This window comes from Lygodium microphyllum, chromosome 9 (assembly GCF_053477565.2).
Source record: "Lygodium microphyllum isolate KBCC chromosome 9, Lygodium_microphyllum_v1.1.10, whole genome shotgun sequence".
NCBI lineage: Eukaryota > Viridiplantae > Streptophyta > Polypodiopsida > Schizaeales > Lygodiaceae > Lygodium > Lygodium microphyllum.
This window is the reverse complement of record NC_141143.1, coordinates 35,162,005-35,184,480: the sequence shown is the minus strand read 5'-3', so window position 1 is coordinate 35,184,480 and position 22,476 is coordinate 35,162,005. Positions and strand designations below refer to the sequence as shown.

At 47.3% G+C, this 22,476-nt stretch overlaps 1 protein-coding gene and 1 pseudogene across 4 annotated transcripts in view; both read left to right on the top strand.

Annotated features, from left to right (window-relative positions):
• Positions 1 to 22,476, top strand: part of LOC148030941 (sphingoid long-chain bases kinase 1-like) — a 250,691-nt gene that overhangs the window by 150,361 nt on the left and 77,854 nt on the right. The gene's annotated exons all lie outside the window — the stretch shown is intronic.
• Positions 18,738 to 20,642, top strand: LOC148030945 (uncharacterized; annotated as a pseudogene).

Sequence of the window (22,476 nt, the reverse complement as noted above, 5' to 3'; positions counted from 1 at the left end):
CTGTTGAGATAGGGCAGCAGCAGTAAATGATAGATTTTCTTCAGTTCTTCACAAAGAAAGTCTGAAATTTCTCTCTCCTCAGCATTCTTTCTCATCTCCCAGCCTTTCTATAGCCTTGCTCCAAAGATTGTAGAGATCACCAAAGTTTGAGAAATTTCAAATTTCTATGTTGTAAACCCTAATCTGTAGTAGAAATTAGGGTTTAGCAGCAACCTAGGGAAGCTTGCCAGAAATTGGAAGCTCCAAGACTTGGATTCAACAGGGCTGAAGCTATTTTTAGTCTATTCAAGTGGAGGGACCAGCAAATAATTAAAATTGGGGCATTTTTCATCTCCATCAAAGTGGGTGAAAGCCAATTGATTGCCTGAATCAAGGGGCGAATTAGATTAAAGACTTGCTAGTCATTTTGAACAGTAAGGGGAGTTGGAATATTGGAAGGGATTGGGAGAATCCCATTGTACATCAACTTCTTCTTCAATTAAGTTAAATAAATACCGAAAGGGGTGCCAATTTTGGGGCCAATGGGGTGTCCAATGCCCAAGATTATATGGTAAAGTGTACTTTTCAGTTTTGTGAATTTGTTAATTGTTGTAAATAGTGCTTAATTAGGTTATTTACCACCCTATCCAAGGAGGAAGGCTGGTTACACACTATCTTAATGTGTAGATGTAGATGAAATAGGCCTTCAATATATGGGTCTAGAGTCCCAAGTATGGTGATTTTATGAGGTAAGGGACAATCAAGCCCTTGAGTGCTTTTTACAAGACTCCTTAACCATCATATCCTCAATACATGTTTAGAGCTTGCCATAAAGTGACCCAAGTTTGCTACGGATGCCCATCCTAGATATCTAGTGATGCATTGTTTTCCCCTTAAGAATGAAATTTTCCATAAGTTGGAATAATTTCTAATTTCAAGGACAAAGACAAATGGCTTCTTATTGAGCGCACAACCTCCCATTTTCTCTTTTCCTCCAAGGATTGTTATTTGAATAAAGAGGCTAAATTTTTTTTTGGGATCATTTGTTGGAATTGGAGACTGTCGTTCTAGGCAGGCCGAAATGGTATGGCCGTTTTGTATAGAAACGATACTGCTAAAATGCCAATGTCTGCAATAAACCCAAAAGCCCCAAAATTTTTGGCTCACTTTCCAAGAAATCATTGCAACAAGTGTGTCCAATGTCCAAGACATGAGACTACCCGAGCAAAAAGAAGCCCCTTGCTGAAATTCAAAATTTTGAATTAAAAAAAATCTCTCTTTTAGCTCTTATGCTGAGCTGGCAGAAGGGCCGGTAGGTGGCGTGGACCGAACCAGGGCGAAGCTAGAGCAGAAGGCGTAGGCGGCTGCACTGCAGGCAACGTTGGAGCTGGTGCTTAGGCTGTGCAGGGTGCAGGGCAGAGAGCGCTAGCACTGCTCATGCTAGAGGTGACTGGGGCGGACCTAGATGCGCTGCAAGTGGCGATGACCACTGCTGGCTGCTGGCAGGGTTAGCGAGCCTACAATCAATAGCTAGAGGTGGTGACAGCTGGCGTAGGGGGCAAAGCTGTTGGTAGCAGCTAACAGGTGGTGAACCTACCAGTGCAGAGCTGGACAGGGAGAGAGCTGATGGCGGATAGGAGTTGATGAGTCTAGGGTGGCGAGCTGGAGAGCCTGAGCTCTGATACCAAATGTGAGATATGGATGATCGAAGCTTAGTTGAGAGTACACAGTTGACAGTGGAGAGTGAGAGAGTGAAGGCATAGCATGACTCCCAATGCAATTATCAAGAGTGTCAAAGTACAAAAGTACAACCCTTAGGAATAAAAGACTTCTCCGGTGGTCCCTTTTCTTTGATGCATTAGATGTCAGTTTTCAACATATGTTTGGCAAAAAGAATATTGTGGCTGATATTTTGTCATGTCAACCACCGTAATCATTGTATTTCCCACCTTTAAAAGATTCCATGTGCACTTACACATGCGCTCTTGTATGACCTGGCCTCCACTAAAAAGATTCTCCACTGAATGATGTACATACCTTTTGTAACACTATATAAGAATCCTCTCTCGCTCAAAGCTAGGCAGAGGCAAGCCAAGTAGTCAAGCTCTTTCAACTCTCAAGCTTCCTTATGCTTTCGTACTCAACACTTCTGCAATAGAGTGTTCATTTTCTGTAACTTGTGGTCTCAAGTCCACTGTGTTCTCTGAATCTTTGGGTTTTCATTGCGCTCTCTGAAGTTTTTGAGTTATTTCCCTTGCTTCCGGGCGCTGTCTGAAGTTGGTATCAGAGCCCAACAAACTTACCATTGTATTGTGTATGCCAAGGTTGTTAGTGATGTTGAGGTATTTGCTCGTTAAGGCTATTTAGGCTCGTGGTGTTTGCTATCAAAGCCATTGAGCATTACATCCTCTGTGTGTCTCGTAAATCCTATAGCCTCACACAACTCTGTACAAGGTGTGTTTGGATTTGTGTTCAAGTCTCTGGTTGAGTGCTACAAATGTTTGGGAAACTTGACCATCATCGTGGATGAAGCTAACCCCAGTGCCAAATGGATTCTATTTGAAATTGGAGCCTCTCAAATTTATGGTGAAAATCAACTTTTCAAGTTTAAAGCTTCTACTATATATATAGAAGATCAGGGCATATTAACTGTTGGAGATACATTAGCAGAGGATCAACATGTTAATCTCTTAGGCTTAGTATTGCACAAAATACAAAAACAAAAATCCCAAAAATAATACCCTTATTTGCATCTAGGCTATATAGCAATTGGCATTATTCCTCTTTTCGGTCAAGGTCTTAATGTATCTTGTATGGCTGTTGTACTAGACACAAGACATTTAGAACTGATGGATACGATTGTTAGAGTTGTAGTTTCCCCTTTTTCCAATGGACCAATTTTCTTTGAACTTAGACCTAATTATGTAATTGCCGTAGATGATGCCTCTCTCTCTTTTTTTTTTTGCAAGTAAAATGTGGTTGATTATATTACTCAAAAAAGCTGATTACAACGAAATATTCATGCTCAACAGACAAGCTGAAGCTGATGCAAGGTCACAAATACATCATGTATACAAGCCTCTCAAGGTGGTTTGGGGGGGATGGGGGCAAAAAGCCATGGGGGGGTGGGTGTATCGCCAACTGGGGCTGCTTGTCGGCATCACGAAGAATAGGTCTTGGCAGCCCCAAGTGCACATGAAATGACCACGGAGCTCCTGACTCGCCCTGGACTCACCCTGCACCTGATCCTATCAGCCACGGAGGGAGTGGATGATGGAGGTCCGAAGCTCTGCTAAGGTCGACTGTATTGACAATCTCTCTCCGCCGAAGGCCTCTTGAGACTGCGCCTTCCAAATATGCCATCCAGTAAGGCTCCTTGTGATTTTCCATACCTTCGAGCGGTCTGCTGTGGGCTCCAGTACTTGTCGGATGGATAGAGCCTTTAAACTGACCACTGGGCACAACTCTGCCTTGATAATGAAAATCATGTCTTGCATCCCGGCCTCATACAGAAGGTGACGGCCTTGGCTAACTGCCTGCCAGTAGAAGGCTTCCCATGAGATACATCCAAGGCTGGGTGCCATACGGCGAAGGATGCGGCAAGCTCCTCTCCTTAGGAGCTGCGCCTCCTCACATGACCAAAGGCATTGCTTTGGGGTTTCCAGAGGCTACTGTGTGCAACGCTTACAACCTCCCTCCTGCATCTGGGCAAGCAAACTTCCCACCGCCAAGCCTCCATGTGCCACCAGCCATAAGAAATATGACACCCTCCTCGGCCTCTAGCTATTCCATAGGCAGTGCTAGAAGGACCGTCGGAAAGGCTCCGTGATGCTGTGCTCCGCCCAGTGCCTGCTACGTGACGGCGCCCACTCCATATCCTTCTATATCAGTACGTATCTGCTAATCTTGGCAGTGTACTCAAAGAACCTGGGTGGCTTTTTGGCAATCGCCGTGGCCGGCCATAGCCACTCTCCTTGATCCCGTTCTAGCTCATCAAGTGGTCTGCTCTCCTAGATCCAAAGGTGCCACTCCCTGAGCTCTTCCCAGAAGACATAGGGGTCCAATCACCATGTCTTCCCTTGAAGGCCCACCACCCGAATCCTTCTCCACAAGAGGGTGGCTATCCCCTTGTCCTGTTACCCTCTGTCAAGGGCCAGACGTCCCCCCTCATGCACTGCGAAGAAAGTCCCGTGTGGGGCGTCGCCCACTCTTCTTGCCACCTGTAGGGGGATACTTGTTGGTGAGAACCGAGCTGCCCATACCTCCCCAGGCTCTATCGGCTCTCGTATCGAGGGAGCAAGACACTCCGGAGGTATTGTTGCAGCTCTCGTATCGGGGGAGCAAGTCACTCCAGAGGTATTGCTGTGTCTGTCTCCCTTCTCCTCAACTCCACTCCCTCTGACAGCATGATGCTCTTTGCAGCACCTCTTTAGCCATCTTGTACACCTCCTGCCATGTCCTGATGGTACGAACTGGGCCGGCCTCCCAACCAGCCCATCCACTGGATGTGGGTACGCTCGCCGATCTGTGCTTCTTCCCAATCTTTGACGTGGGGGTTCCAAATCACCGGTTGACGGTGTGTCTCCTCGTGGCAGCCAGGGAGGCTCTGTGCTAGGGCCTTGCGGAGGCCCTGCCACGTGCGGAGTAGGCTATGTAGGAAAGGTGATCTGGGGGGGGGGGGGGGGGTGATCTGGGCTGACGTGAAAATCCATCTCAAGGACGGCCTCCACTCACTGCCAAGCCTCGGTCTATAGTCTTGAAAGCCCTTTTGCAATAAGACCTTCCAGGCCTGCTTGCCTAGTGTGAGGCCGTGGACAATTAGCTTGCCCAAGAGGTCCATACTCTGATATTCTGGGTCTATGATCCCGAGCCCTCCCTCTGGCGGATGCCATATGGTGGTCGCCCACGCCACGTTGGCCTTGGAGTCCCTGGAACCATTTGGCCCTGACCAGAGGAAATTGCGCACTAGGCGGTGGAGTTGCGCTACGCAAGATGAGGAGAAGTACCAACACAAGGCGATGGACCAGGCCGTCACTAGAAGTACTAGGTTGACCACCACGGCTCTGCTCGCTAGTGAGAGGCGAGCCGTGCTCCAGTAGGTCAGTTTCCTCTGAATAGAATCAAGGACAAGAAGAAATTGCTGGGTAGGAGTGATGTCGAGTCCCACATGGAACCCAAGATACCGGACAGTTTGCCCTCTGCTCACCCATCTAAATCCCAGGTGGACGCCCCACTCTGTGCTAGAGTCCGGGTCTGTGAGGAAACCAACCGACTTTCGCCGGTTGATTTTCGCTCATGTTGCTGAACAGAACACGTCAAGAGCCTGCGTCACTCTCTCCAGCATCAACTTATCGTCCTTTATGTAGAGTGCTGTGTCATTTGCATACTCTTGAGTCTAACAACTCAGTCTCCTCTCTCACTGGAAGTCAGAGGCCATGTAGTGCGCTCACACGTGACATGAGGAAGTGAGACATTGCCTTTGCAAAGAGTAGAAACAGGTATGGGGCCAAGGGGTTGCCCTGTTGAACCGATGTCTCCAGCCAAAACTCCTCCCCTCGCCTTCCGCCTATGAGAACCCTGTTGGTGGCCAATCTGTAAAGGGCGGAGACCCCGCGAATCCAAACCTGAGGAAATCCTAACCTCACCATGGTGCCCTCTAGGAAATCCTAGTCCACCCTGTCATAAGCTTTCTCGAAATCCAAGAGTAGTACGGCTAGTCTTTGCCCACTGTGCTGAGCCCACTCAGTTGCCTCAAAGAAGGTAAATACATTGTCTAGGATGCTCCTATCTTGGAGAAAGCCTGTCTGTGTGTCATGGATGATGTTTGGAAGCACAAGGCGTAGTTGCCTACCAATCATCTTTGCTAGTGCCTTATAGGCCACTGACAACACGGTGATCGGTCTCCACTGGGAAAGCCCAACCGGTCTCCCCCTTTGGGGAGAAGGTTGATAATGCTCCTCACCTCCTCCCTCCTATAGATCGAGTCAAGGATTCGATAGGAGCGTGCGTCTAATGCGGATGTTGGGGGGTCAAGTGTTAGGAGGACCGGGCAATGATCGGACAACGTGGTACCTCCCAACTACTCAATCTGGCCTCCACGAGAGCCTCCCCACTCTCCCACAGAACCTGTCCAACTGCTCCAGCAAGACTCCTGCAAGCCGCCTATATCCCGAAGAGAAATCCAACGACCTCTCTCCCCTGTGGAAAGCAGGGTCTCTTCAGGCGTCACGTGCTTCTACTGCCAGTAGAAAGACCTCCCATGCCTCCTGCTCCTCCCTAGCCATGCTCTGGTAGTTTCTGCCTCTGCCCTGCTGGTCCTCCAAAGCCTCCAGGTTGTTGAAGTCTCCTCCAACAATCCAGGAGTCCACCTCTGGGAGTCCATCCGCGATCTCCACCCAGAACCTACTGTGTGCCCTAACCTCCATAGGGGCATAGACATTGAGGACTCCAAGGCACGAGTCCCCAATATCTAGTCTGATCCAAAGAACCCTCCCTGCCACTATCGTCCTGTGGTCTCATACACAGGCAGTGAGACTCGGGCCAATAGAGGTCCATACGCCTCTGCTCCTGCTGTGGGCACGTATAGTGTGCTCTGAGTAGGTGTGCGAGCTGCCCGGAAGTACCTTCCGTACCCGTTGGGCCTAGGTGGGGGTGAGCTTGTGCTCTTGTAGAAGTAAGATGTTGATCCGTCCGGCAAGGGCAGGCTGCAGCTCGTGCCGAACAATCAACTTCCTGGAACCACGTGCCCCACTGTAGTGGAGACTATTCACATTCCAAGATGTAAGGTGTAGGCTTATGGGGAAACCTGTGACTGACCGAACATGCATCTGTTCGGTGTGGAGGTAGTTGATGAGGAGGAGAAACTATGAGGCATGCAAGTATGCTTTGCCGCTGGTCTGGACGGTGAGCTCCAGTCCCTGATGGTGGCCCTCGGCTTGACCATAGGGGTGATAGATACTCCAAGTGGTACTATCAATGCATCTATCAGCCATGTTGAGAGTCGTGACTCTGTATACTGGAAGAATCGGGCCGCCTGTGCTAGGGGCCACTCGATCACATCCTTCGGAGATCTCCACTGAGGAGGGGCTAGAAAGATGATGCTCAAGTGAGGGACCACGTTGCCAAGGAGGCGCCAACCCACCAGTTAATGTCCATCATGCAGTCAAGCCATTGCTGTGCAAACAGTGCTAGTCCTTCTTCTCCCATCCACTAGGAGATGTGGTCTGCCACCTGACTCTTTAACTCCCCCTCTACTTGTGTGGTTGTCCACTCCCCTGAGTGAGGGGACTGAAGAAAAAAGGCATAGTTTGGTCCATATGGTGGTGCTAGTAGATGGACCTTGCCCCTCCTTGACTTACCAACCATGAAGATCCCCACCTCTAGCGGGAGTGGGAACTGTCTGCGCTGTGCAACTCTCAAGTAGAACCATGGGCCACTACGGAAGAACTATGGCCACAATTGTGCCTCTCTCGGGAAAGTGTGATGGGCGGCAGGAGCGGATGAGCTGGAAGCTGTATGGGAGGGGGGAGACTGTTGGTGCGAGGAGGATGCAGGCGTGTGTGGCTCATCACTACCTGTGGGAGGAAGGGGAGTGGGTCTGGGGGAGGTCGCTTGAACCGGATGCGGGTCAAGGGGAGTGTTTGGTAGGGGAGATGGTGGGGGGGAGGAAGATCGAGTGATGGTAGGATGGATGGCGGTGTATGGCGGGTGTGGGGGGGGGGGGGGCTGGTGGCCCTGAAAATGGGGGGCTGTGGGCTAGGGTCAGTGGGGGGGGGGGGGGGTGTGGGGGCTGTGGGATCTCAAGCGAGGTAGTTTGTGGCGCAGGTGGTGGATGTGGGGAGCTGTGGTTCTGCTGGGTGGGGTGGGCTGTGGCGTGCTCTGCAGAGGGGGCGTCGCATGCCCATGTGCTCCCTGCTGCCGAGGCTGGGTTTGAGGAGCTGGCTGTGCCCCCCCCTGCCGTCTCCCTCTCTGTCGTCTTTGGACATGTGTGAAGCCGTCAGCGTCCACTTGCGGGCTTGTCGGTGGAGCTGCCTTGGCACCGAAGCGGGTACAAACTACTGCCAGATGCCCAAAGTCGTGGGAGCGCATACACCGCCCTAGTTGCCCTGTCACAATGACCTGCTGCCTAAAGGAGTGCCTGCCTGTCTCAATCTCTAAGAACTGTGGGATATTCTTTACCTCTTTCACTGCCACCCGTACCTTTGGGACTCCTACTGCTGTTACTACATCCGTGAAAGATGCGGGAAGGACAGTGCCGAAGAGATGTCCAAAATCTTCCACGAGCTGGCGATACTCTATCGCGAGGCCGGGGAAAAGAAGGGTGACCGGGTGCCGAAGAAACCTCTTATGGATTGCAAATGCCTCTACAGTAAAGCCATTGTACTAGGGGACCATGTATATGATCCCCTTCATGGACGCATATGGTGAACTGGCAAGTAACTCGCGAGTTGCGTCTGTCGAACTGAGTTGGACCATGAAAATCCCTTGGCCCAGTAGGACAGCCTTCATGATCTGTGCTGTGCCGATGCACAGCGTGGAGTGAAGCCAGTCCCGAAGCTGGGCCCTGGCTGGAGAACGTCCTACTACCTGACCATAAATTGCTGTCTCCTTTAGCTCCAGCTCCTTAGCTCAGATGGCTAAGAGTTGCTCCTCAGAGAGGACGATGTGCAAGGTGTTTGACTGGGGGGGACTCGTTGAGTGCGCCAACGTCTAACCAGAGGTTTCCATTGCGCGTCCCTTTTGCGAGAACAACCAATCACGTCACGGTGCTACCTGGTGGGGGGGAAAGTTGCGGCAGATAGAGGGAACAACTGGAGGGTGGGGGGATCGATCGCGAAGAGGGGGGGGGGGGGGGAACTGTTGCTGATTTTCAGTGGAGCTTGGTGAGGGAGGCCTGTCGACAGATCAATGGCGAGGATGGTCTGACGCGCGGGGGGGGGGGGCAGCGAACTGACGGGGCGTGGGGAAACGGCCAGGCGGGGGGTAAACCTGCCAGGCAGGCGGACAGGTCGGGGGGAAATTGCCAGGTGGGGGGGCGGTGGGGAATGGCAGATGGGCGGCCGTTACAAATCATTGCGGCGGGCGGGGGGGGGGGGGAGCTCAGCGTGTGGAGCGCTAATAGTGCGCTTGGTCTGGGGGGTGGCCGCGATCAGGCGGATTGAGGGCGGGGTGACCACACAGAGCGGGGGGGGGGGGGGGGGGGGGCGCGATCTGACGGAGCGAGGGGGGAGCTTGCGACGTGACGGTTGCTGATCCCTATCTCTCTGATTTGCTTATACTTCTTATTAGAACAATGGGATTGCATATGAAAGCCTCTTCTGCACACCTAGCTATCCAATATAGAATGGTTTTTAGATTATGTCAGGAGCAATTCCTAGAGTCTTACAAGGAACTAATTCAGCCAAATATCATGGCCAAAAAATCATCATGAAGTCTGATGAAAGTACTCAACGATTTCTGCATGAATGTGTCAACTGGGCTAACATCGAACTACCCCAAGAATGGCATCTTGACATATCTTCCTTGCAAAAGAAGGAATTGTCAGCCCCCAAAGTTATTTGGGTCAGATATATCAAAGATAAAACTTTTCATCTCCCACAAAGAGAAGCAAAGCCAGAATCCTCCATGGCTATTATTTCTGGCTTCCCACAGCCTAAGATTTCTCCTTCACAATGGGCTAGTATTCTAAAATTCCAGGCTCAACCCTGTACTCGTCAGTACATTGTTCAAGGTAGTTGTCAGCATTGTAAAAAGTTAATTGAACAGGCCCATTCCTCAGTGATTAATGTGGTACAAGAATTTGATTATGAAACTCGTAAGTACAAAGCTGCTCCCTATCTTCGCCCCCAAGATGGTACTTCATGGAATGCTGAACTCCAAGCCAACAATTGGACTCATTTAGCTCTGACTGGGTTAATCGACAAATTGGACCATTTTGCAAACTGTGTGTGATACTATTCTCCAACTATGCCAATCACGGACAAAGGCTAATCGTGTCACTACTTCTTCTAGTGCTTCTGCTGCTATAATGTCTGAACAGACTCCTGTTATTTCAGACTGGCTAAGCTTTTCTTCAAAACGCCTTCAAAAAGGATGGAGTACACATTTCCCTTCTCTGTCTCCTGGATTTCTTAATGTGCATTCTACTCTGCCTACTGACAAGGGTAAGCTATTGAAGAAACACCTTCAGATGATGATTTTGACTCTACTCTGATCTACAACATATTTACTGTCCTTCCCTGGTTAGTATTATGCAAGATTCACAAGTCGGTACGAGTTCTTCTACTACCCCAAGTCTATTTCAAACTCCATTCCAACCTGCAGAACTAGCTCCCGAGTTAGCTAAATATTTGGAAATGTGCTTTCCTGATTGGTCTGATAAAGATTATCGAGTTGCTTTTTACCAGGTCGATGAATATGTTTTCCAGAAGATTCAAAGACAATAGGAAGCCAACAGGGTTCTAGATCAAATGCCGTTGTACATAGCCCCAGAAGAACAGCATAATAATTTGCTTACCAGGCACATACACAACTGCTACAATTCTAGAGTCATGGGCAAATCTGTTGATCAAACAAATACTGATTCTCTTCCAGCATGGTATCACATGGATCAACAAAGATATCAGGATCAAGTTTCTTACACTCTTTCCTCCTCTGATGATGGAAAGTGTTATAGATGACACCTTTGTGACCATTAATCCCCATCGAACTTCTTCAACTAGCACAGAAGTTCCCAGAGAAGTGCTAAATGCTCATGGGTTGTTTGCTAACTTAGCAAAGTACAAGACAAAAGGTTGCATTCTTGTGGAGTGGGATTCTGCCTAAGTAGTATTCTAACTAGCCTAAGGTAATTACCAGTAGTAATAAATGCAGGGTCGGGGCATGAGGAGAATTCATATACAAAACAAACTATAGAGTCATACAGATTTTCTAGGGTGAAGATAAGGGCCTCTTCAGGCTTAGTATTACAGGAGGGAAGTCGCACCAGCCGCGGACATTGGGGTCAAAATCCACTCCCATTCTTCGGGGGTATGGCATGAATGTTGGGTTGCTGCGTTCGAATGGGAGGGTGTTGCAGGAAGCCACCGAAGTGTCCATATTTATGTCACAGAGATGCCTTCTCCATATAGGCTGGCACTCGTAGCGCGCCACTGATCTCAGGACCTCAAAAACCTTGTTTTGCCAAAATTCCGCATCCTCTGTGCCCTAGAGGCTGGGATTTTTCTCTCTCTCCGCTAGCCATTTTTCCCTGAGCCTACTTCCAATGTTGATTACTTCTTCCACCACCGTGATCAGTAGAACGCTACGCAAATTGGCGGGAAATTGGAAGCTCAGATCGAAGGGGTTTCTGGAAGTTTCTTGTTGTTCCTAGATTAGTAAATCAGTGTGGAAGCTTGCTGGGAAACTATCCTCGCTCAGTGGAATAGGCGCGGGTGACACTTGTACCGGTCTGGCATTCAATCTTCTCCTTGCTTCCTTCACCATTTGTTTTCTTTTTTCCTTAAGTGCGGCTCTTCTTTCTTTGGATGTGTGCGCTTGTTGTTGGTTTTCTGGCCGTGGTGGGGAAGCAGGCTATGGGCCTAGCTCTTCTTCATGGGGCCCAACCTCGAAGCTTGGGCCAGCCTCATCTTCTTGTTGGGTTTCCTGTTGTTCCCCTTCCGCGAACCATATTGCATCTATTTCTTGTGGGGTCAGGCCTGTCAACAGTAGATATCTTTGTTGCTCTTCCAGGGTCAAGCTGACTCCCACAGGTTGCAGTGGCATCTGCAGGCCTACTCTCAAGGCCCTACGTGCAATCTGCAGCTTCTTCTTTATGGCTTCAATGGCCTCCCTTTCCTCCGTCTGGGTGATATCGAGTAGCGTATTGAGGAAGGCATGTTGCTGGGTTTCGAAACCCGCTTGGGTGGACTCTGCTCGGCTTTCAGCTAGTACCTTATCTTTTTCAGCTTGAGCTAGATGGCGCGCCAAGGCCTTGACTCATCTTTCATTATGCGCTGCCCATTTGTTTGCTCTTTTGGTCATCTCCTCTAGGCTTTTCCCCTGCCTCTGAGCTAGCACTGTCAGCCTCTGTTTTTGATCTTCCATTTCTCTTTTCAATCTCTGCTGCTCTTCTTGTTCTGAGGCTGCCTATGGTGTCAATTTCTCCACTTCTTTTTTGTATCTACGTGCTCTTTTCTCCCTCAGCGCCTGTAGTTCCTCGGTGGCTTTAGTGATCTTCTCCATCTCCACTTGCAAGTCCTCATAAAGTCCCACGATCTCTTCGTTGTGTCTTCGCAGGTGCACTATGGCTTCAGTTTCTTCGTCCAACCTTACAAATATAACAAGATTTTTTAAAAGGGAATTGACACCATGACTAGTAGGGATACCATTTGGATTTAGTACATACTCAATATAAATGGGACAATGATGAGTAGGAATACCATTTGGATTGAGTATGTACCTAAAACCGTCTTGCATATCCTTAACAAATTGGGAAACTTCTTGCACCTATCAACAAGATGCTTAGGAATGTTTACAAAAAGGGAGAAATAAATAGCATACTCAAGGTGATTGACAACTTTATCCTATTGTGGTGCTTGGGATATGTTACCATATTTCGATAGTGATGTGTGTGAATGCAGTTAGGACTGTTGGGACACTTTTTTCCCTCTCTAAGAGGTTTTTTCCCTAGCAGTGTATATATGCCTACTCACTTTTAGGGCATACTTAGTATTGTAAAGATTATTTATTGATACCTCTTAATAGACTTTGAGTTGTGTTTTCTCAAGCTTGTTCGTCCCTAAGCTATGTACATCCATTTTGTGCAATCCTAAATCCAAAAATTGGTACCAAAGCAAGTTGATTTGAGAATTTGAAGGCTAGCAAATCCTATGGGAAAACATCATAGGAACTTGGCAACATCATATATTTTTATTCGGGTTTGTTTCGGCCCCTGTTTGCACTACTTCCAATTGCAGGTGGTATGAGCTCCGACACATGGGCACTTGAGCCCGACCCTTCATCTCTAAGTAGGCTCATGGGCTCCAACTCGTCCTGGCTGGACTGTTGCTCAATGGATCTGCGCGTTGCAAGGGCTATATCTTCCTCCTTCTTCTTTTCAACTCCTCCTCCTCTTCGTCCGCCTTTCTCTTTCTTTTCTCCTTGGCCTTCTTGGAATCCCTGCGAGCCTTTTGTAAGTCTACTTTTTCTTTTTACCTCTCTCCTCTTCTTGCTTTTTCTATGTAATTTTCTTCTTTGTCTTCTTAGCCTCCCCACAACTAGACTGCTCTTCCTGTTCCTTGTCTTCTTCATCCTTACTCATCGTCCTTTCATTGCACTGTGCCTCTTGTTCCTGGTGAGGTGGCGACCTGCTCAGCGTCTCATCCACTCCTTCTCCCTCTCCCTGCCCTTGCCCCAAAGTTTCTCTAATGATGGTGGTGAGGACTCCACCGAATCCAATGGTTGAGGCCTTTGAAGATGAAGCTTTCCTTTTAGCCTTGGTGGCAAGGGAGTCTCCTCTGGCAGACTGTCCTCCTATTGCCAGAGCCTTTGCTGAGCTCTCGATGGTTTTTCTCACAAAGCCGTTGAGGTTCACCTCATCCAGTGACCGTGTTGTAATGCTCTCTAGCTAGGGGACATTAATGCGGCTCATGATTGTGTTATGCCTCTTACTAGAGAACAATGCGTGCACTATCTTGGCTTGGAGTTGGATTTCTGGATCCGGAATACCAAGCTAATGCCATCGTTGGTATCAACCTTCACCTTGTCCATCCCCAACATTGCCTATACATCTCTCTTCGGCTTTCTCTCCCCTTTGTTTGCCAGGCCCAATGCTCTTTCTACCAACTATGGGGTCAATTCAATCTGCACCCGATGAGTTTCTTCTCACTCCCGCACGGTAACAGTGCCGTGGTTCTTGTGAAAAGTTCGTAGGAACTCTGCGCAATGGATGTAATCAACCCCTTGGCCCACTTCTTCCATGTATTTCTGCAGATTGCACTGCTCAATAATCTACCTCACGGCCTGTTCTTCGATGGCTACATCCTCTAGGTTGAAGATATGCCGAAATTTAAATTTGTTGAAAGCCCTCGTCTCCACCGAGAGGCCGTATTTTGCCTGTTCTTCTTCCAACAAAGACAATCTGCTAGTCTTTTCTTGGCCTGCCATGATGGTTGCTTGTCATGAAGCCATATTCACCATTAGTGCTTTTCAAAATAATTACTTGCAGAAGAAAAGACTCCATGCTTGTTGACTTGAGATGCTTAAGCACATTAGTAGACTAATCCTTCAAGCAGTCCCTTCATTCCAAGATTTTATGTCATTTTTCCTCAATTGACAAATTTATTTTTCATCTATTTTGGACATTGATTGAGGCTTTTTAGTTTTCCTTGCACGTTTTATTCATATTATCTATTTGATTTTACCTTTTGATTTCACCTTACCCCCTTCCCCCTTGAAAATGAGAAGGATCATTCCTAGGATTAGAGGTTAAAGGGTTAAGGGTATTCAACGCTTGTGCATGGTGCTTCACGTCCACATGAGCCAAGAATAGAAGTTTGGATTATATTCCATTTTAGTGTAGTGGTCCATGTCGATAGGTCGAATGCCTACTACGTGAGTGAGTGATGTAGGTAAGGACATCGGTTAAGTCAGTGGAATTGATTCGGCTAGCAATGTGTAGTTCCTCCTCAGTTAGAATACGATCTAAAGAAGGATGGGCCAGGAGGTGCTCTTCTAGGGGTCTGTTACAAATTGTTGTCAAAACCGTATAGGAGATTGAAGCTACATAAGTAGGGTCATACTCCGAGGTTTTGATAGCACATCCCTTTTCAGCATTAGTCATGATTTGACAGCCCTCGAATTCCCATTGAAGTCGGAGAGCATACAATTTCCTCAAGAAGGAAAAGTCGTCGTCACCAAGCTGTTTCAAGTCTTCGATTTCTTGGTCGGTGGCGTATGTAGTGCGTTGGCCATATGATGTAGTGAGGCGTCGTTTTTGTGCTTGATCGCGGGAAATCTTGGTGGTGATTAACTCCTCAGCTGCTTCAGCAACCTTAACGAATACAAATTCGGATTTTTCCCATAATCAAGCTAGTGTACGCACTTTCGTTGCTAAAGGCTTTTCCAAAAGGTCTAAGTCCAAGTGGTCATAGCTTTTAGCAAGTGATCAAAAGGTGGCATCGAAGCGTGTAAGGCAAGCAAGCAAGTCATCCTCCGTGTTCTTAGTGAAGTCCGCGGCCAAGGTTAGAATTGATATGTTGAGTGCAATCTCGCACTGTATAGTGGTTAATGAGATGACTCCAATGCTCAAATAGAAGGGGGAAATATTGTAACTGAGAGTGGTACTCAGGAAGCAACCCCTGCATTAGCTCAAGACTGGCAGTGGCATTGTGGGATCTCCGTTGATGAATATGATTAAGGTGTTTGCTCTAGACCAATGACAAGGTCCCAAAGACCCTGAGATTCAAGTATTTGTTGTATGAAATTTGACCAAGTGAAGTTTGACCCGTTGAAACGATTCTTGTCCATGAAGGCATTCTTGGCTGTAGCAATAGAAGTGGTAGTGCTATAAGAAGGATAATGTGGATAGGGGGGATAGGATGAGTAAGGTGGGGAAGTATAGTACACTTGTGCATGTATGAAGTGTGCACAAAAGATCCAAAATTGGGAATGGATTGACTAGGCATGGGCAAAGTGATCGTATGAGTAGCCCATGGAGGAGGGACAGGGACATGTGGGGTAGAGGATGGAAATCTCTGTGTGGAAGTGACCCATGGAGTGTGTATTGGCACACCATAAGTTGAGGATGGAAATCCTTGCGTTTGGAATGTCGATAAATGGGGAGGTGAGTGACTAGGGGGGTAGTGAGAGAGATGCCTATCATAGCTATCCTAGGGCAAAAAGAAGTGCTCACTTCTAGAAATGCGGGAGGCACAATGTTAAAGGGTGGCATTCCCCCTGACAATGTACCATGGTGAAAAGGGGTAGTGAAGTGAGGGTAGGTAGAATATGGTGTGGGGAAAGAGAAAGTGCCACAAGTGGAGATGGAGGATAGTATGCTAGATGCAGAAGTGGAGTCTAAGGTGAGGTTTTGGAATGAAGAAAACAAGAAATTAAGGTGTGGATCAGAAGAGGGTGGGATGGGAGGGATTTGAGAAGACGTCATATGTCCTCCATGAATGGAGAGATGATTAGTCTCTTAAAAATAGTAGCAAAACTGTTAGGTGTGTAAACTCAAGTATACATGATGGGCAAGTACTCTTTATATCCCTCCTCCATCATGTGACTAAAATTTGAAATAGGAGAAGAAAAAAAAGGTGAAGGTGGAGGTGGGGTAGTCTTTCTTGTGGAGTCCATAATGCCTCCTTAGGGCCTCCAATGATGAAGGAGCTTGATAAGGCATCATGGGAACCCGAGGAGGGTGAGGCACAAAACCAAGCCTTCACAATATCTGCAGGATACTCTTTACAAGAGCACCGACTTTGATACCATGTGAAGATGGTTTTGGAATGAACGCTACTGTTACATTGAGGCCAATTGATTCTTCATCATGCAGACTAATCTGAAACGCCTTGAATGGATGGAAAATTTAAAAGTAGTTGAGGCCTTTATCTTTTGTCAGTCTAGAAGGAATTCACTTATGATTACCAGTGGCCGGCAAATACTTCTAGACCGTTATGTCTATAACAAGGTATTGAAGGTAATCCTAGTCAACACGATTATAATCCAGAAGTCAAAGGCCACGTAGCCCGCTCACACATGACCTGAGCAAGTAAGACATCGCCTTTGCAAAGAGTAGGAACAGATATGGGGCTAGAGGATAGCTCTATCGGACTGATTTCTCCAGTTGAAACTCCTCCCCCCTCCTGCCACCTATGAGAACCCACTGGTAGCCAATCTGTAAAGTGCAGAGACCTCGTGGTTCCATGCCTAGGAGAAGCCAAACCTCATCAAGGTGCCCTCCAAGAAGTCCCTGTCAACCCTGTCATAGGCTTTCTCGAAGTTGAGGAGAAGAACAGCCAATCCCTGACAATTGTGCTGGGCCCACTTAGTCGTCTCAAAGAAAGTGAAGACATTTTCTAGGATGTTCCTATCCTGTGACAAAACCTGTCTGTGTGTCATGAATGATGTCTCGAAGCACGGGGTGGAGTCCTCTACCGATCATCTTGGCCAGTGCCTTATAGGGCATTGAGAACAGGGTGATCGGTCTCCACTGGGCTAGCTCCAATCGGTCTCCTCCTTTAGGGACGAGATTGACAAGACCTATCGATAGACTCCTTGGTATCTGTCCTTAGTTGAAAATCTCCTGAAAGGCCAACAGTAGGTTATCCTTCACCACCTCCCAGTAGGTAATGATGAAGGCCTTAGAAAGACCGTCCTCCCCTTGGCATTTGTGCCCGTCCTGTGCATGCAAAGCCTCTAATTCCTTCTTAGTGAAGGGATCTAGGAGGGGGTGTCCCATCTCGTTTGTGATGAGGGATGGGATGTGGTCCCAGATCTACTGTCTACAGTGCAGTCCTCTGGTTAAGACTGTCTCTTGCTGGAAAAGATGTTTGTAGTAGTAGTCAGTAGCAATCTCCATCGCCTCATTTGGGCTAGAGCGAATCCTCCCATACTGATCCCAGAGGTTGCGTATTTGCTCCATAGTATCCCGAAACGCTGTTTTGGTAGCGCCCAAACGGATCAGCCGTTTTAGACCAGAACGCAAACAGCAAACCGCCGTTTCGCGATCTTGTGGCCCGTTTTGGAGTTGGTTATCTAGTGCTGGATCGCGATTCTAGTCGTTCTCCTTCCGAACTTACGCGCACGTCACACTCCAGCAGCTCTCACCTCCTCCTCATCAGACCTCCAGCTCCCGCCTCCTCTTCCTCTTTCTCTTCCTCTCCCTCTTCCTCTTCTCCTTCTCCTTCTCCTTCTCCTTTCTCCTTTCTTCTTCTTCTTCTTCTTCTTCTTCTTCTTCTTTTGTCTTTCCTTCTTCTTCTTCTTCTTCTTCTTCTCCTCCTTTAATCCATTACCTAGGTTCTAAAGGCTAATCATATCATGGAGCCGGACCCATATTGGAGGCACGTCACTCCAATCAAGGGATATGAGGGCTCCGGCGGATCAAAGAAGTGGCGTTGCAACTATTGTGAATTGGAGAAATCGGGTAGTGGAACATGCGTGAAAGACCACTTGGCATGTGTTCTCAACAAAGACATCGGGCGTTGCACAAATGTGCCGACAGAAGTAACAGTAAGTCCCTATCTTTGGCGCGGAAAGCGTATGGGTATTGAGCTAGAAGGGGATGAATTCTCTCATCCAACACCACATCGGGCTAATGAAGCACAAGTGGGGCAAAGAGAGGCTAGTGGGCCTAGTGGCGTTAGCTAAATTGGAGGTGCTAGTGGCCTATTAAAAAGAAGTGTATATATATCCATATCAGGTCCAAGTGCAAAAAGGACCCGGTTGCCATCTTCTAGTGGTAGTGGGCAAAGGGGCTCCTTGCATGGTGCAAGTGTCCATGTAGAACTTCAAAGGCAAGAAATTGTGGAGGCAACTAGGGAAGTCACACGCTTATTTATTTGGTGTGCTCTCTCTTTCAATGTGGCCACTACATATCAATGGAAGAAGACAATCACGGCAGTAAGCCGCAGAGGGTATGAATGGGAAGGCCCATCCGCAGATGCATTACGCACACGGGAGCTTCGAAAGGAGAAAGCATCCATAGAGGCTCAATTAAATCCCTTGAAGGAGACATGGGTGAAATATAGATGCACAATATTATGCGATGGATGGTCAGATATGCGCCAAAGGAATGTTTACAATGTTTTGGTGTCTTCGTGTAAAGGCACCATGTTTGTTGAGGCCATCGATACCTTTGCCTCAGGTCTTACCATCACAGGAGCTTTCATTTGGGAGCATATGCAACAGGTCATCATGGACGTAGGAGTTCAAAATGGGATACATGTGGTGACAAGTAATGGAAGCAATTGTGTGTCTATGGGACGTATGCTTGAGGAGGAGTTTTCTAGCATAGTATGGACTCCATGTGCATCCCATTGCCTTTACTTGCTTATTGAAGATATTGGGCAAATATCTTGGGTGGATGACATTTTCAAGATGGCAACAAGCATGGTAAGATATGTGAAGAAGAGGCCATCCGTCACAAGCATGTTTCGAGTCAATAGTACACTTAAGCTATTGAAGCCCTCCACCACTAGGTTTTCTTATATGTTTACTATATTGGAGAGGTTGATACGGGTGTGTTCAAATTTGATACGGACCATTGCATGCCAAGAATGACTCATATGGAGTGAGAGAGTCTCCAAAGGCTCTTGCTTTTAGGCGCAATATTTTAAATGAGAGTTGGTGGGTTGAGGCAGAGGCATTGGTGAAAAGTCTCACTCCTATTTACACTGCATTGCGCATCACTGATATGGAGGGGAGTACTTTGGGGCTTCTATATGAGTATTTGGATAAAATTGGCGAGGCCTTGCTTCGCAACAGCTTTTTGCCGAAAGACAAGTAAGTTTTTGTTTACCTTTTACACATGTAGTTATTTGGTATTAACGACTCCTTGATGATTGATCATTATTCTAACTTCTAAGTTTTTAACTTATTTTATCTATAGGGTTGATGAGATTTGTGCAGTGTGGAATGCACGATGGGATTGGTTCCATAAACCAATCCATGTTGTCGCACCTATCTTGCATCGCCTTTGGCGTAGCGAGGAGCAGTACACTAGCGAGGAGTTAGAGGAGGGCTTCATGAAGTATATGAGGAGCCTCACAGGGGATGATATAGATATGACAAGAATAGTAGACGATGATTTACTGCCATTCCGCAATCATTCTCTTCATTTTGTGCAAACGACCCACAGCTAGGCTTCGAGAGACACAGCTTCAACCTATCTCTTGGTGGGAGAAATACGGCAATCGTGCTTCTACTTTGGTGTGTGACTGGTGACTTTTATATTTTGAATCTTGATTATCTAATGCATTATGCAACCTAGGTAACAAGTTTTGTAATCTATTGCCTACTCAAATGTTGATTTTGTGGCATGCATATTAGCAATTGTCAATTACTTAACCTCAATCTCTTAAATTTGAATAGAAACACATTGCCATTCAGGTCCTCTTGCAAGATTGTAATTTAGGGCCTGCTGAAAGGAACTGGAGCACATGGGCTCTCTTCCACACCAAAAAGAGAAACAAGTTTACAATTGCCCAACTGGAGCGTTTAGTGTTTTTCCATTACAATATTCAGCTTCTTCAGAGGACTGCTCTGTCCCCTAAGCCTTCATAGGTAAATTGGTAATGATTAGTATTATGTATAATTAAGTTTTTAACCTTGAGTCCCTTGACCCCTGACATTGCTAATTTGCTTGAAAGTTTGATTGTAAATTGTGATATATATGAACATTAAACATATTGAATCTCCTCTCATATGATATATCTTTGTCTCGTTTACCTTTATAGGTGAATGTTGATAAGATTGATATAGAGGTGCGTGACATTTCGCAGATATAACAGAACAAGCGAGATACCTACTCCATGCTCTATGAGGAGCTATTGGCACCGGTGCATGACTCTCATGCACAAAGGAGGGTTAGAGTGAGGACCACACGTGGTTTTGCATCACAGGCAGAGTTAGAGCTAGAGTCTGAGGATGAGGCTGAGGTTGAGGCTGTTTCATCAGCTTCTTGATCAGGGTCCTTCAAGTCAGACGAGGAGATGGTGTACAGATCCTTAGAGTCGGCATGAGTCATGAGTCATGACTCGTGATATACATGAGTCAGTTTAGTAGTGTAGAGTCCAAACTAGAGTTGCCAGTTGTTCATTGATGTTGATACTTAAAGCCTCACTGGACTTTGGAGTATTGATAGATTATTTACATGACATAGTTACATGTATCATTGTATCTTGATCCCACTTATTATGTATCTTGATTCTTCTTTCATTGTTCTTGATGTCAGTCTTCACTGCTCTTTAGATCATAGATTATTCACGAGTCATAAATTCTAATTCATTTTATTGCCTTAAGTTTTGAAAATTGAGTCTTAATTATGTTAAGCTATCTTAAGTTTCAACCATCGAGTCCTCCAAGCAGCTTGCCAGAGAGGGTGATACCGATGTTGACCTGGTTTGAGCTGCATGGCTTTAGCATGGACAAGTTATCCCCCTTCCAGTATTCCCTTGATGCACCATCTCTTGATCTGACTAGGTTAGAGATTCGCAAGATCATCAGAATGGATCTTACGTAGTTGGATATCAAGCAGACATGATTGATGCCAGGGTAGGAGCTAGGGACAAAGATGACTTTCTACTGCAAGCATTTCCTTCATACTACAGATGATGGATTTATTGCTCGCCCGAGATACATGGATACCCACCTTTTCCGTGGGATCAGATATACTATTGGCCAGTTGCGCACCTCCTCACATCAGCTAGAGATTGAGAGTGACAAATATAGATCCATCCCATCAGAGGAGCGCATATGCCAGATATGCCAATTAGAGCCAAAGATAGAGGAGCATTATATCTGCCGCTGCCCAACGTATTATGAGGTTTGTGGTCATTTGCATTGTCTTTTTAGAGATGGGTTTGGACCACTATCCAAAATCATGGATTATACCGATCAGCGATGCCTTGGCCTCTTTCTTCTTGAGATACGACGGCCCGTGACATGCGCCTCAAGAGTACAACTACTCCAGGAAATTGAGACCCTCCACAGAGGCAGCTCACAGACTTCTTTGCAAAGGTGACTCAGAAGACTTCAATATAGTTACAGCCACAGTCCACACAAGAGTCTCTCTCACCGCCACAGTCCACACACAGACAAGGAGTACTGATTGATCGAGACATTCAGCTTAGCCGATCGAGACGTCCTAGGCCTCAACACAAATACCGGCGACACCTTCGTAGGCGGATACAGGGGATTATTTCTCCGGCTAGAGCTAGGCCCTGCCACAACCGATGGCGTACTGCCAGTAAGTGTGTGACCTACCTAGGAGTACCTTCCCTACTTGATAAACCTGGGCGGGGGTGAGCTTGTGCTCCTGTAGAAGCAAGATGTCAATCCGTCCGGCGAGGGCAGGTTGCAACTCTTGTCGAACAATCAGCTTTCTTGAACCACGTGCCCCATTGTAATGGAGGCTATTCACATTCCAGGATGCAAGATGTAAACTCATAGGGAAGCCTGTGACTAACCGAACAGGCATCTGTTCGGTGTGGAAGTTGCTGATGAAGAAGAAGAGCTATAGGGCATGTAGATACGCTTTGCTGCAGGCTTGGACAGTGAAGTCCATTTTCCCATGGTGGCCCACGGGTGCGGACCATGGGGGTGATCGATGCAGGAGGTGGTACCACCAGGGCATCTATCAGCCACACTCAGAGGCGTGACTCTGTAGACTGGTAGAAGCGGGCCATCTGTACTAGGGGCCACTCGTTCACATCCATTGGAGCTCTCCACTGTGGAGGGGTTGGAAAGTTGATGCCCAGATTTGAGACCTCGGTACGAGTCCACCAGTTCATGTCCATC